The sequence below is a fragment of the Dermochelys coriacea genome, chromosome 4, assembly GCF_009764565.3.
Source record: "Dermochelys coriacea isolate rDerCor1 chromosome 4, rDerCor1.pri.v4, whole genome shotgun sequence".
Lineage (NCBI taxonomy): Eukaryota > Metazoa > Chordata > Testudines > Dermochelyidae > Dermochelys > Dermochelys coriacea.
Window position 1 is genome coordinate 129,822,891 of NC_050071.1, and position 15,029 is coordinate 129,837,919.

A 15,029-nucleotide genomic window follows, 5' to 3' on the forward strand; every position below is an offset into this window, starting at 1 on the left:
CAGGTAAAACAAGATTTTTGGGGGGGTGATCTTTATTTAAAGGTTTAAAAAATCACAACTGTGTTTGGAGAATATAATCACTTATTTGAATTTAGAGTGACTCTGGTTCCATCCTTCATGCTTAGTATCCATCTGAACATGTCTTTTGCTACAGGTGACATAAAATGCAGAGAAAAATTCTCAGGTCCAGCTTGATCTCTTGTGGTGTGTGCAGTGCCATTTTTTGTTACCAAGAAACATTGTGATAAAGAAATTATTATAATCAGTCAAATGAATTTAGGCTCTAGAACACTACTTTGTAGGTCGATTTTTCACGAAAGCTCTGAGGATAGAGAATCTCCATTTCTACATCCATTAATATCTTAACTCTGAAAATGTGATTGTTCATGCTGAGAGGTTAAACGAAATCATCTTAATAGTCAGAGGCCGAATAGAGAGGCCAAAGTTCATGTCCAAGAGACTGATAAATTATCCAAGAAAGCTTTTGATATTGTAACACAGAGAAAGATTGATATAGCAATTCAGTCAAAACAGATGGAAGAGCTTCAGGAATAAAAACTGAAAGAATTATATCTTAGGGAGACAGCACACTAGAAAAGTATCAGTCGAAAGATAAAATAGGAAAAGGTGCTGCAAGGATCAGTATTGGTCAAACTTCTGAGCTGCTGGCTTTTCAAAACCCTTTATATTCATTTGAGGACTATTTTATAAAGTGTGCGCTGGAACCTATCTTGTGCTCTGATCCTGTCAGACCTCCAAAGAACATGCAGGTGTTGCAGGAAGTAGGTAGCATTTTTGCTTTGAGTCCGTACTTGTGCCCAAGTATGGGCACTGGGCTGCGTTTGAAGTGATGTCTTTTGGATTATACTTGAAAATAGGGTCTTGACTAGAGCTGTGTGAATAAATAGTTTTGTGGTCCACTGGCCAAAATGGGGAGGGGGGGAAACTAATTTAAGTTCAGGTTGAGGCATGTTTTCATTTTGTTTGTCTAGGTGGAATCACTGAAAAAATCATTGTGGGTCAAACAAAATGTCATTTGACCTGAAATAAAATTTTTGATTATGGGGCATTTTAACTATTTTGCTATTAAAAGGTAATTTGAAAACACTAGAGGCTGTGGTGGTACCCTTGCCACCATTGTTACCCTTTAGCCCTATGGTCTGAGTATTTAGCCAGAATGTGGGAGACCCAGGTTCAAGTTCCCATGCTGCCTGATTTGGAGTAGGGATTTAAGTGTGGATTTCCCACATTGCAGAGGAGTGCCTAAACCACCGGGCTATAGAGTATGCTGGGGTGGATCTCTCAATTTCTCCTAACATAGTTGTTTCACTTTGTGTAAATATTCATTGGAGCAAGGACTGGTATCTGGTTGCCCCCCCCCCCCCGTAAGTGCCCTCTCTAGGCAAATGAATACTCAACTATTTCCATACCGTGTACAATGTGCTGTGCTGCTTAATTCACCACAGAGGTGATTGCATTTCCGTTGTTGTTCAGCTGATCTCTCCAATAGATTACTTAACTCATGTGGTTGTAAAGGTTTAATTCATATTTGTAACACATTTTGAGATCTCCTGATGAAAGACACTGTAGAAGAAAAATATAATCATGGCAATAAGTGTTTTATGCCTTGTGTTCCTTTCATTTTGTTCTATGATGTAGTTTTGTCAGTGTTTGAAATTTGGGGGCACTCATAATGTGAGGGTAGTTCTGAAAAGGGGAATAGATTGGTATTTGGGAAAGTAGGACAGATCACTGCAGAACTGGGTCAGACAAGCTCTTAGATGTTCTATTATTCAGCTTTTGTTAAATATATTCAAGTGAAATAACTGCTTCTAAGTTTTAAAAAACATTCAGGAGAAATGTGGATACTTGGATCCTGCTTGGTGGGGGGAGAGGGGGAAATAGGATGATGCTCAGCTCCTCAGACCCAAATACATTGGGGCCCCCAAGGCACGGTCTCTAAACCTGAGCCAGGACCATCAGTCTTCTGCTAGCCAGGTGCTCCCCACTACTTGGACCCTAAAACCCATGTCTACCAGTGGCTGAACTCTTACTCCCCAATTAATCCCCTCTTTCCTCCCCCCATTCTCTCTCTTAATGCTGCCCATTCCATCAATAACTAACTCTGGGCTGACCCTATCCCCTCAAAAAAAACCCAGTGTATGCAAGGCTACCAGAGTCCAATAAATCAATTAATTCTGCAGCACTCCTATCAAATACTGAAAATCACCTCTCTAATAAATCAGTTAAATAAAACAGAGCCTTCTGTGGGGGGAGGCGGGGAGGGCAGGAGAAATGGGTAGGCTGAGGATTGCCTTCTCCAGGACCAGATCCTAGCCTGCCGAAAACGAGGGAAAAGTGGGCTCTACTTTAGGGAGGCTCTGGACAGCCTGAAGACCACAAGTGCTGGTCTGCCTGCCCCTGCCAACACTACCTCACTGGGCAGAGAAGTCTGAGTTGGACCTCTTTTTGCCACCTTGGCAGAGAGAACTCTGCATGTGGGCCCCTCCTGCCACCCAGGTAGAGGGTCCTGTGTGTGAAAGTCCATACTACCAATCCTCAACAGACTGTTCTGCTGAGAGGCAGCACCCTCCAGAATCCTTTTCTGCAATGTCAGAAGTCCTTTACCATACAAAGCCTTCTGCTGGGATAGTTGGTCTCACCTGGGTCCCTGATCCAAATAGCAGTAACTTTCATAGCCTCCCCTACTTCAGATGGTGGGAGGACCGCCCTCTGCTAGGGCATCCTGCTTCAAACTATGCCAAGCTGCCCCTTGTACGTTGGGTACCCTAGCAGTAGCCCTCCAACTCCCTAAGAATAGTAGCAATTAGGCTGTTCCTCTGCAGACTTGGGAAGATATCACTGTACAGGTTATTTCTGGTTCACATTTGAAAGGTATTTTTCTCAACCATAGAGCTCAAAACCATTTGTTTTGTTGTGTTTTTTGTTTTTTGTTTTTTTTTTTACACTAAAAACTTAGATTCAGCAAAACGTAAAGAAGCACTTGCCTATGGAAGATTTCTGCTTGCTCTGGGCAAGCGGATTTTTCAAGGCCTGCTTATGCTACTTAATGATGTGAAATTTCACGTGTCTTAACTGATTTAGGAAACTTGGCGAAGGATAATATCTTACCTGTTATATCTGTCTATCCATCTAATCTCTTTTTTTAAGGCCAAAATTCCACTTCTGTTTTTGTTTGAGTTTTACTTCTAGTTATTAGACAATTAGACATTGTCTTATGGTGGTTTTTTATTATTTACCAATATAAGGTAATTGCATTAAATACCTTATTGAATCAGCCCAAACATATTAGTACAAGGAAGTAACTCTCTTGTCTGGATTTATGCTGGAGGGTTTGGAAGAAACAGCTAAATGGGAAAGAGAACCGCCCTTTTTTTTTAAAAAAGAAAATTAGGGCTGTCAAACTATTAAAAATCACGATTAATTGTGCAATTAATCGTGCTGTTAAACAATAATAAAATACCATTTATTTAAATATTTTGGATGTTTTCTACATTTTCAAATATATTGATTTCCATTACAACACAGAATACAAAGTGTACAATGCTCACTTTATTTTTTGATTACAAATATTAGCATTGTAAAAAGAGTATTTTTCAATTCATCTAATACAAGCACTGTAGTGCAATTTTACAAATATAGTTTTTTTTACACGACTGTTAGATAACTGCACACAAAAACAAAACAGTGTTAAACTTTAGCACCTACACGTCCACCCAGTCCTACTTCTTGCTCAGCCAATTGATGAGACAAACAAGTTTTATTTACATTTACAGGAGACAATGCTGCCCGCTTCTTATTTACAATGTCACCTGAAAGTGAGAACAGGCATCTGCATGCTATTTTTGTAGCCATGATATTTACATGCTAAATATGCTAAACATTCATATGACCCTTCATGCTTTGGCCACCATTCCAGAGGATGACACTTCCATATTGATGACACTTTAAAAAAAAATGCGTCTAAGTTTGTCTGAACTCCTTGGGAAAGAATTGTATGTCTCCTGCTCTGTTTTACCTGCATTCTGCCATATATTTCATGTAATAGCCATCTTGGATCATCTCAGCATATGTTCTTTGTTTTTAAGAAGACCCTCACTAAAGATTTGACAACATTCAAAAAAGGTACCATATGAGATTTCTAACAATAGCCACAGCACTCAGTGCAAGGTTTAAGAATCTGAAGTGCCTTCCAAAATCTGAGAGGGAGGAGGTATAGAGCGTGCTTTCAGAAGTCTTAAAAGAACAAAAGGCCAATGTGGAAACTACAGAATCTGAACCACCAAAAAAGAAATTCAACCCTCTGTTGGTGGCATTTGACTGAGGTGATGAAAAATGAACATGCTTCGGTCTGAACTGCTTTGGATTGTTATCTAGCAGAACCCATCATCAGCATGGACACATGTCCTCTGGAATGGAGGTTGAAACAAGTAGGGATAGATGAATCTTTAGTGTGTCTGGCAAGTAAAATATTTTGCGATGCTGGCTACAAATGATATGCCAGTTTTGGCAAGCTATGGTTAGCTTGCTGGGAACTCAGATTATGGTGGGAGGCAGCTGGAGGTGACTGGGTCTGGAAGAGGGGATCTGTAGTCTCTAGGTTTCCTGCTTGGAGCCTGGTTCATTGATTACAAGACATCTGATGAAGTGAGCTGTAGCTCACAAAAGCTTAGCTCAAATAAATTTGTTAGTCTCTAAGGTGCCACAAGTACTCTTTCTTATTGTGATCATCTAGTCTGATGTCTGTATAACATACGCTCAAGAACTTTTGGGAAGTTCTCTAGCTTTTTTTTTTTTTTTTTTTTTAGAAAAAACATTGAATCTTAATTTAAAAATTGCCAGTGACAGAGAATCCACCACGACCCTTGGTAAATTGTTCTAATGATGAGTTACTCTCGCTGTTGAAAATGTATGCCTTATTTCCACTCTCAATTTGTCTAGCTTCAACTTCCAGCCATTGGATCATGCTATACCTTTCTCTACTGGGCTGAAGAGCCCATTAGCAAGTATTTGTTGCCTGTGTAGATACTTATAGACTATGATCAAGTCACCTCCTTAACCTTCTCTATGTTACGATAAGTAGATTGAGCTCTTTGAGTCTCTCACGATAAGGCAGTTTTCTAATCCTTTAATCATTCTTGTGCCTCGTCTCTAAACCCTCTCCAATGTATCAACATCCTTTTTGAATTATGGGCACCAGAACTGGACACTGTATTCCAGTAGCTTTCACACCAGTGCCAAATATAGAAATAAAAAAAATTCTGAAGATTCCTTTGTTTATCCATCCAATAATCGCATTAGCCCTTTAGACCACAGCATTGTTTTGGAAGTTCATGTTCAGCTGATTATCCACCCCCCCAGGATAGAGTTGTCCCCTTCCTCCTCCCCCCCCATCCTTGAAGTATGACCTGTATTCTTTGTTTCTAGATGCTTATTTACAGTTCTCTGTATTAAAATGCATATTGTTGGCTTGTGTCCAGCTTACCAACCTATCCAGATCGCTCTGTATCTGTGACCTGTCCTCTTCATTATTTATGCTCCCCCAATTTTTGTGTCATCAGAAAACTTTCAGTGGTGGTGGTTTTTTCTCAGGCCATTCATGAAAAATTTTAAATAGCAAAGGACAAAAACAGATCCCTGTGGGACTCCAGTAGAAATGCACCCAATCAAAGATTCTCCATTTACGATTACATTTTTGATACCCATCAGTTAGCCAACTTGTTAATCCATTTAATGTGATGTTAATTTTATATTCTGTTTTTTTAATCAAAATATCACGTGGGACCAAGTCAAATGCCTTACAGAAGCCTAAATTTATTACATCCACACTATTACCATTAATCTACCAAATTTTATAATATCATTTAAAAAAAATCAGACTAGTTTGACAGGTTCTATTTTCCATAAACCTGTGTTGATTTGGCATTAATTAAATTAGCCTCCTTCAATTCTTTATTAAGAGTTCTACATCAGATATTCCATTATTTTTCCTGGGATCAGTATCTGGCTGACAGGTCTACGCTTTCCCAGGTCACCCCTTTTTTAAAATATTGGAACAACATTATCTATCTTCTAGTCTTCTGGAACTTCTCTGATGTTCCAAGATTTAATGAAAATCAGCATTAATGGTGCAGCAAGCTCCTCAGCCAGTTATCTGGTCCTGATTTAAAAATGTTTAATTTTAGTAGCTTCTGTTTAGCATCCTCCTGACACTGCTAGTGGAATGGAGAGAGTGTCCTCCTATTATGACTCTGTAATCTACTTTTTTCTAAAATATAGAGCAGAAATAATTTAACATTTTCTGCATTATTAATGATAATTCTACCATTTCTATCTAGTAAGGGACCAATACCATTGTCAGGATTTTTTGTTGTGCTCCTAATGTACTTTAAAAACTCATTATTATTGTATCTAACTCTGCTGGCCATAGAGTTCTCCCTGTGTCCATTTGCTTCCCTTAACAATTTTCTACAGTTACTAGCTCCTAATTTATATTCATTACTGTCAACTTCCCCTTTCTTCCATTGGTTGTATTTTATTTCTTTATAGCTGCCTTCAGTTTCTAAACAAAGGGTTGTTTGTTTGTTTTTGTTTTGTTTTTTTTATGAATATGACCTTTCCCCCTCAATTGTAGCATTGTGCTTTGTGGGCATCTAGTAAAGTGTTCTTAAATGATTCTGAATTATCATTCACATTTTTAATGATTAAATTCTTCTTCCCTTTTGATTTAGCTCAGAATTGTTTTCAGTTTTATGAAATTGGCTCTTTTAAAGCACCAAGTATATATATCACTGGTCTGGACCATATTTTGTTTGCAGATTATAAATGTGATCAAATCTCACTTGCACCTAAGCTACCACTAATTTCTGTGATCAGTTCCTCTATTTCTCAATACAAGTCTACTACAGAATTCCCATTTGTTGGATGCACTTTCTGAGAGGAAATTTTCATGTGTAATATTTAGAAATTCCAAGGATGTTTGCCTGCTGGCAGCATGAGACCTCCAGAATGTGTCACTCTGACTGAAGTCTGACATAATCACACAGCCTTTTTTCCTACACATTATAGATAGGTGCTTAAGGCACCAGTCATTCTATATCCTAGTGTGACTTTGGTGGTGTGTGGCAGACACCTACAAATACCCCAAGTTTTCAAATATTATATGTCAGTATATGCGGTCTTGTTATAGCCATGTTGGTCCCAGGATATTTGAGACAAAGTGGATGAGATGATGATTTTTTTTATTGGACCTGTTGGTGAAAGACAATCTTTTGAGCTTTCACAGAGGTTTTCTTCAGACGTTTTTAGAGCTCCATGTTAGATCAAAAAGTTGTCTTTCACCAATGGAAGTTGGTCCAGTAAAATATTTCACTCACCTTATCTTTCTTACTATGTATGTATAGACATAATAGAATCGATTTAAAAAATGTCTACATTTGCTAACTATTGCTATATAGTTACCACATATACTTTACCAAAGTTTTCCCCTATACGTAAAAAGGAAATCTCAGATACTACTGTATTGTGACCATTGGCACGTAACTACTTTTTTAATGGCAGCTCTTGCTTGTTTCAGGTTTGTTTTTGTTTTTTCGTCATTGTAGTGTACTTTATGGTTGTCTCATAGAGGTTGCAGACGTACTAACAAGAGTACCAGGACAAATCTTACCATAGAGCATGATCCAAAGCAGGATCCATCCACTATGCTAGTCTAGTGGAAATAACACCAGTAGCAAAAATAGACAGATTGTCCTAGTTTGTTTATCTTACATTTTTCTGTCGTGCCCAGAAATGTAATGTCTCCGTATGATTGCAGATAATATAATTACAGCTGAGAACCAATATAGAGAAACAAAATATGTACAAAAAGTAAATGGGGACAGCGGTATGAACTCAAAATGTTTAACTATGATTTCTAACCTTTTATCTAAGCTTTATTATTTAAACACCTAATGATGCCTCATGGACAACTTACTAAATATATGGAGATAGTTCTGCTTATATATCTTCTGCATTTGTCTTCCCATTTTTTTTCATTACTAGTAATATGTTCATGGAAGCAGTCTTGTATTCATTTTTCCCTGCTATATTACGTTCCACTTTAAGTTGCAGGTTTTTGTGATGACATAATCTAATGTCCCTAGCAATAAACAAAGAGGTAATAAAAAACAGAAAAAGATAACAGCACAATAACTTAATGTTTGTCTTTCAAATGTGCGATTTTGCCATTTTACACCAAATGAAATTGATGATGATGATAAAGCAGGATAAAATGTAACTTGTATTTATTCTGTTTACCACCTGTAAGAGGGTGAAATTGTGGACCCAGTGAATATTGCTAACCTTTGAATGTGGAGGAAGTTTATCTCATGGTTATGAAAGCTCTTACTGACTTTATTCAGGTAATTCTAAGTATGTTTAGCGATACTTCAGTTACATCCAGACTTGGAGATACTGCAAAGCACAGAAATGTAAATCCTGTTCTTGAAAAGAAAAGGAGTACTTGTGGCACCTCAGAGACTAACAAATTAATTTGAGCATAAGCTTTCACGAGCTACAGCTCACTTCATCGGATGCATTCAGTGGAAAATACAGTGGGGAGATTTATATACATAGAGAACATGAAACAATGGGTGTTACCATACACACTGTAACGAGAGTGATCACTTAAGGTGAGTTATTTACCAGCAGGAGAGCGGGGCAGGGGGAGAAAAACCTTTTGTAGTGATAATCAAGGTGGGTCATTTCCAGCAGTTGACAAGAACATCTGAGGAACAGTGGCGGGTGGAGGGGGGGAATAAACATGGGGAAATAGTTTCCAGGATAGGCTGGTGTTTGTGACAATCGCTTATTAGCACCATAGTGTCCAGGAAGTAGATCTCTTGTGTGGACTGGTTCAGGCTGAGGTTGATGGTGGGATGGAAATTGTTGAAATCATGGTGGAATTAGTCAAGGGCTTCTTTTCCATGGGTCCAGATGATGAAGATGTCATCAATGTAGCGTGAGTAGGGGCATTAGGGGATGAGAGCTGAGGAAGCGTTGTTCTAAGTCAGCCATAAAAATGTTGGCATACTGTGGGGCCATGTGGGTACACATAGCAGTGCCGCTGACTTGAAGGTATACATTGTCCTCACCCATAACTATTTCACATTTGGTGACAAAGTCACAAGTTCAGCCACCAGATTAGCCATGACATTATCAGGATACTGTTTCTGACGGCTTGTAGTCTATCTTTGTGAGGAATGTTGGTGTAGAGGGCTTCTACATCCATAGTAGCCAGGATGGTGTTTTCAGGAAGATCACCGATGGATTGTAGTTTCCTCAGGAAGTCAGTGATGTCTCAAAGATAGCTGGGAGTGCTGGTAGCGTAGGAGGAGGGAGTCTACATAGCCAGACAATCCTGCTGTCAGGGTGCCAATGCTTGAGATGATAGGGCGTCCAGGATTTCCAGGTTTATGGATCTTGGGTAGCAGAATACCTCAGGACGGAGTTCCAGGGGTGTGTCTGTGGATTTGTTCTTGTGCTTTTTCAGGGAGTTTTTTGAGAAAATGGTGTAGTTTCTTTTGGTAACCCTCAGTAGGATCAGAGGGTAATGGCTTGTAGGAAGTGGTGTTGGAGAGCTGCCTAGCAGCCTCTTGTTCATATTCCAACCTATTAATGATGACAATAGAACCTCCTTTGTCAGCCATTTTGATTATGATGTCAGAGTTGTTTCTGAGGCTGTGGATGGCATTGTGTTCTGCACAGCTGAGGTTATGGGGCAAGTGATACTGCTTTTCCAATATTTTCCACCACACAATCCATTGTCTACAGCCAAGCTCTACGAAAAAAACGCATTTGCTCCAACCCCTCAGACAGAGACAAACACTTACAAGATCTCTATCAAGCATTCTTACAACTACAAAACCCACCTGCTGAAGTGAAGAAACAGATGGACAGAGCCAGAAGAGTATCCAGAAGTCACCTAATACAGGACAGGCCCAACAAAGGAAATAACAGAACGCCACTAGCCGTCACCTTTGGCCCCCAACTAAAACCTCTCCAACACATCATCAAGGATCTACAACCTATCCTGAAGGATGACCCATCACTCTCACAGATCTTGGGAGACGGGCCAGTCCTTGCTTACAGACAGCTCCCCAACCTGAAGCAAATACTCACGAGCAACCACCCACCACACAATAGAACCACTAACCCAGGAACCTATCCTTGCAACAAAGCCCGTTGCCAACTCTGTCCACATATCTCTTCAGGGGACACCATCATAGGGCCTAATCACATCAGCCACACTATCAGAGACTCCTTCACCTGCACATCTACCAATGTAATATATGCCATGTGCCAGCAATGCCCCTCTGCCATGTACATTTGGTCAAACTGGACAATCTCTACGTAAAAGAATAAATGGACACAAATCAGACGTCAAGAATTATAACATTCAAAAACCAGTCGGAGAACACTTCAATCTTTTTGGTCACTCAATTACAGACCTAAACGTTTGCAATTCTTGAACAAAAAAAACTTCAAAAACAGACTCCAACGAGAGACTGCTGAATTGGAACTAATTTGCAAACTGGATACAGATTTAACTTAAGCTTGAATAGAGACTGGGAGTGGATGGGTCATTACACAAAGTAAAACTCTTTCCCCATGTTTATTCCTCTCCCCTCCACCCCCCACTGTTCCTCAAACGTTCTTGTCCACTGCTGGAAATGGCCCATCTTGATTATCACTACAAAAGTTCCCCCCCCCCCCGCTCTCCTGCTGGTAATAGCTCACCTTAAGTGATCACTCTGTTTACAGTGTGTATGGTAACACCCATTGTTTCATGTTCTCTATGTATATAAATCTCCCCCGCTGTATTTTCCACTGAATGCATCCAATGAAGTGAGCATAAGCTTTCGTGAGCTACAGCTCAAATAAATTTGTTAGTCCCTAAGGTGCCACAAGTACTACTTTTCTTCCTAAAGAAGAAACTTTAACTGTAAATTTTAACATTTTGTCATTTTCTGTAGAAAAATTATGAACCTGATGTTTTCTAGACACATCTATTATACATTACTATATACACTGATTTCTCCTTATAAATACCAGAATATTTTTATCTGTAGATGTGGACAAGTTACTGGTAAAAACAGAATAGATGGGACAGGGGGAGACAATGAAAAGCAAAAGCAATGGTGTGGTTAACTTTTACCAAAAACGAGCAAACACTTATCACTGGAGTTATAAACATATGTTCCTCCTGTTACTTTTCTAAGTAAGAAACTGCTGTAGCTGATGTAAGGAGGTTACATGATTACCATTGGGAGAGGAGATGAGTTGCACAATTGCCAATAGGAAGGGAGGTGTCCATGAGACAATATCTCTCGGAACCAGCAGAATCTTGGGAACAATTGTTAGAGAATTGTTATTAAATAATACTGGCCCAAATTTGCCACTCTTACTCCTATCAAGTTCCTTTCTCCATTCGAAGTCCAACTGAAATAAGTGTATCTACTCATGGAATAAGGTACCAGTCAATGTAAGTGTGGCAAACTTGAGCCCTAAATGATCAGATGAAGGATTTGCTTATGAGATTTTACTCAGATAGAACTTCCCTTATCTTCAGTGAGAGTTGTACACTACTAATGATTACAAGATCTGATCATATTTGTTTTTGTTAAGGATGTTTTTATACTCCAACTGCAGAGAAGCACATTTAAAAAAAATATTGTGGTGAAAATTTAAAATACATATTTAAAACATATCAACTTCTTTTTGCCAAAACATTAGTGAAAAAGGGGTTGGAAACGTCTTGAGATGAATGTTTGGCATAAGTTTGTGTTTGGTGTACACACATGGAAACAAGTATATCCCACTAGAAATCCATTCAGTATATTTGCATTTGATTATGTATGATTGACTTAACATACTCTTAGTCCTTTTGAAGAAGGGCTGGATTTTGTCCTGGGCTACAAGAGCTTCTGCAGTGCCCTCAGTATGGAAAATTAACTGGGCAAGATTATGGCTGCTGTGGGGTGCAGAGGTTCAGCACAGTCCTAAAAGTGGCCAGGCTAGTCAGGAGATGCACTGGTTCAGCATATCACCTGAGTAGTCTCTCTGAATGGAGCTCCTGTGATGCCCCTGGAAGAACTTAAAGCTGCTCCCCTGGACCCTATGGAAGCCTTCATAGAGCAGCAACAACACTACCTTCTGCTCTCCTGGGGGAAATGCCTCTCTTTCTGGGCCAGCATGAGTATATCTGACCCAAGGGCAGATATATACCAGTTTTAATTAACTGCAGTTGGACAACAGAAATTTATGCGTAGATGTAAAAGTGAAATAGGGTCCAATGCTATGCCATTAAAGTAGATAAGAGCAGAACTGGGCCGTTATAGAAGCATCTCAGAGAATTTTTTTCTATTGTTACCAAGTTAGGTGGTAAGGAGAGAGAGAAAACATTTAAAATCATAAAAGGTGGGGGATTAACCTAGGCAAATCATGTCTGAAATTTTATGAAGTTAAAACTTTTTTTTTTTATTTTAATTTATATGGTGCCTTATTTTCTCAGATTCCAAAAAATGCTCTACAATCTGCATTATGAATTGGGCCTTCAATTAACATTTAAATTTCAGTGGGGGGAAGATTAGTGAAGAGCTTGGTAAGCAGCAAGAAGAGGGCTAGGAGTTATGGGACAGGAGGAGGTAATAGCAAATAGCCAATATGTGAGCAGAAAATAGAGTCCAGTGCTGAAATTTAACAAGTCAGAATCTGACTATCATTAGCTTCCAGGAGACCATGAAGGTATGCTACTGTTGATATGGCTGTTGCTTTTCTATTCCTGAGACTTGCTTCATTAGGTTTTTGGTTCTTAGATACCACGGTGATAGTTGCTTCAAGTGCACAGACCACCACTACTGCAGCTTCCTCTAGAGCAGAGGGTTCTTGTTACATTGTTAGTCAATGTACAATATACTGCATTCAGTGTAGGAGATGGGATAGAAAATTTTGGTTGAGGAAATCCAGACTTAGGTCTGGTCTACACTACAGAATTAGCTTGATGTAATTCTATACTACAATGTTACTTCCGCCAATGTAAATCACCCACTACACTGACTTAACTCCACCTCCACAAGAGGCATAGCTTAGGTTAATGTAGTTAGGTCGATGCAGTGTCATTGTGGACACTGCATTGAGTTTTCCAACTGTCAGCCCCTGGGGTACCACCTGGCAGAGTTGGCAGCTGCAGCCCCATCGCCTGGCTCTGGCTGTCATCCCCTCCTGGCACGGCTCTAGATGCAGGATTTGTTGTCTAAACCATCCAAGATAGATGACTATCCAGCCTCCTTTTGAAAACCTCCAGTGAAGAAGCTTCCAGATGTAGTAGAGACATGCCTTAACCTGTTGTCTAATAAAAAGTAGTATGGGATCTTTGTTCAGTCAATAGTAATGCATATTTATATGGTCATAGTGCAAAGGCCGTAACTGGGAGTTGTGCCTTTGACAAGAGGATCTAAGGATTGTCAATTTACATTTTATGGTAAGGTAAATTTTAATAAACTTTGATGTGACCCTTTAAAAACTTATTTATCTTTGTTCAGCAGAGATAGAGACCAAGAGTATTCAGCTTGAATGTGTGAGCTAACTCCTATAGAAAAGAACAATGGTACAGATCAAAGTTGATCTCTATACTTAATCAAAACAAATGGAAGTCACTTGGTCTTTTGACATACTGGCCTCAGAGACAGAAAGGTGGTGGAAGCTCCCAGATGTGATTAGGAGGCACTAATCATGTGGCTTTTCTCCTAAACAAGAAAAGATCCTGCATGTAAATCTACATCAAACCTCATCCTGATTTGTTAATGGATTATATCACACGAGGCATGCATGAGTGGCCAGGAATTGTATGTCTGAACATGCAAGATGTCCCAGTCACAGGGACTTGCTTTATCTAGCTTAGCTTATGAGAAGTATAAGTCTAGATATGTTAAGCAAACTGTTTCTTTTCTTGTAATTCCATTTTTCTCTTTGTTTTTATAAATTTTATTAAGATTATGGTTGCATGAGTAATTTTGTATAGACATCCCTAAGGGGAGGAGAGCCCCATAACCTCTAAGGAGAGGTGGTGAAGTATAAAGAGTTTCTAGAAGTTACCTCTCTTTCTCCCCTAGAGTGTTTTGGTCATAAGGCATGGGGAAAGGTGTTTGCTCTCCCCACTGGGTTGTTACCACATACCTGCAGCCAATGGACACAAGGGGAGAAGTGAAAAGATTAAAGAGGAAATCACCTGAAGGGGTGTTCCAAAGAGGCTGGAGGTAGGCTGTTCTCAGTGGTGGCAGATGACAGAACAAGAAGTAATGGTCTCAAGTTGCAGTGGGGGAGGTCTAGATTGGATATGAGGAAAAACTATTTCACTAGGAGGGTGGTGAAGCATTGGAATGTGTTACCTAGGGAGGTGGTGGAATCTCTTTCCTTAGACGTTTTTAAGGCCTGGCTTTACAAATCCTTGGCTGGGATGATTTAGTTGGTGTTGGTCTTGCTTTGAACACGGGATTGGACTAGATGACCTCCTGAGGTCTCTTCCAACCCTAGTATTCTATGAAATGAGAATTGGTGATTGATTGGTCACTGGTCCCATTGTGCTGGATAATCTGCAAACACAGAAAGCAGAGTGGTCTCAGTTCTGCAGGGTTTACAGTCTAAGTAGGTAGTACCCTAGAGTTTATTGTATGTGGAATGTGTATCAGTTTTTTTCTCTAATTTTACATATTGTCTTCATATTAAACTGTAAACTTTTTTACATAATTTATAATCATTTAACTGCAAGTACATGCTCTAAGAACTGATTTTTACATAATGACTGATGTTGGCTCTTTGAGAGTTGTGTTTTTACTAGCTTTGGTTCTCAGAGCCATAGGTATCATTAATGTTAATTGATTGTAACTTTGAAGACAGGGATAAGTAGTTTTAGGTGCTGAAAGCATTGGTTTCCAGGTGAGATCAGACTCTGTTGTCCTCTCAGTCTA

General features: G+C 39.4%; 1 protein-coding gene across 2 annotated transcripts in view; it reads left to right on the forward strand.

Moving 5' to 3' along the window:
• Positions 1-15,029, forward strand: part of CTBP1 (C-terminal binding protein 1) — a 416,082-nt gene that overhangs the window by 35,002 nt on the left and 366,051 nt on the right. The gene's annotated exons all lie outside the window — the stretch shown is intronic.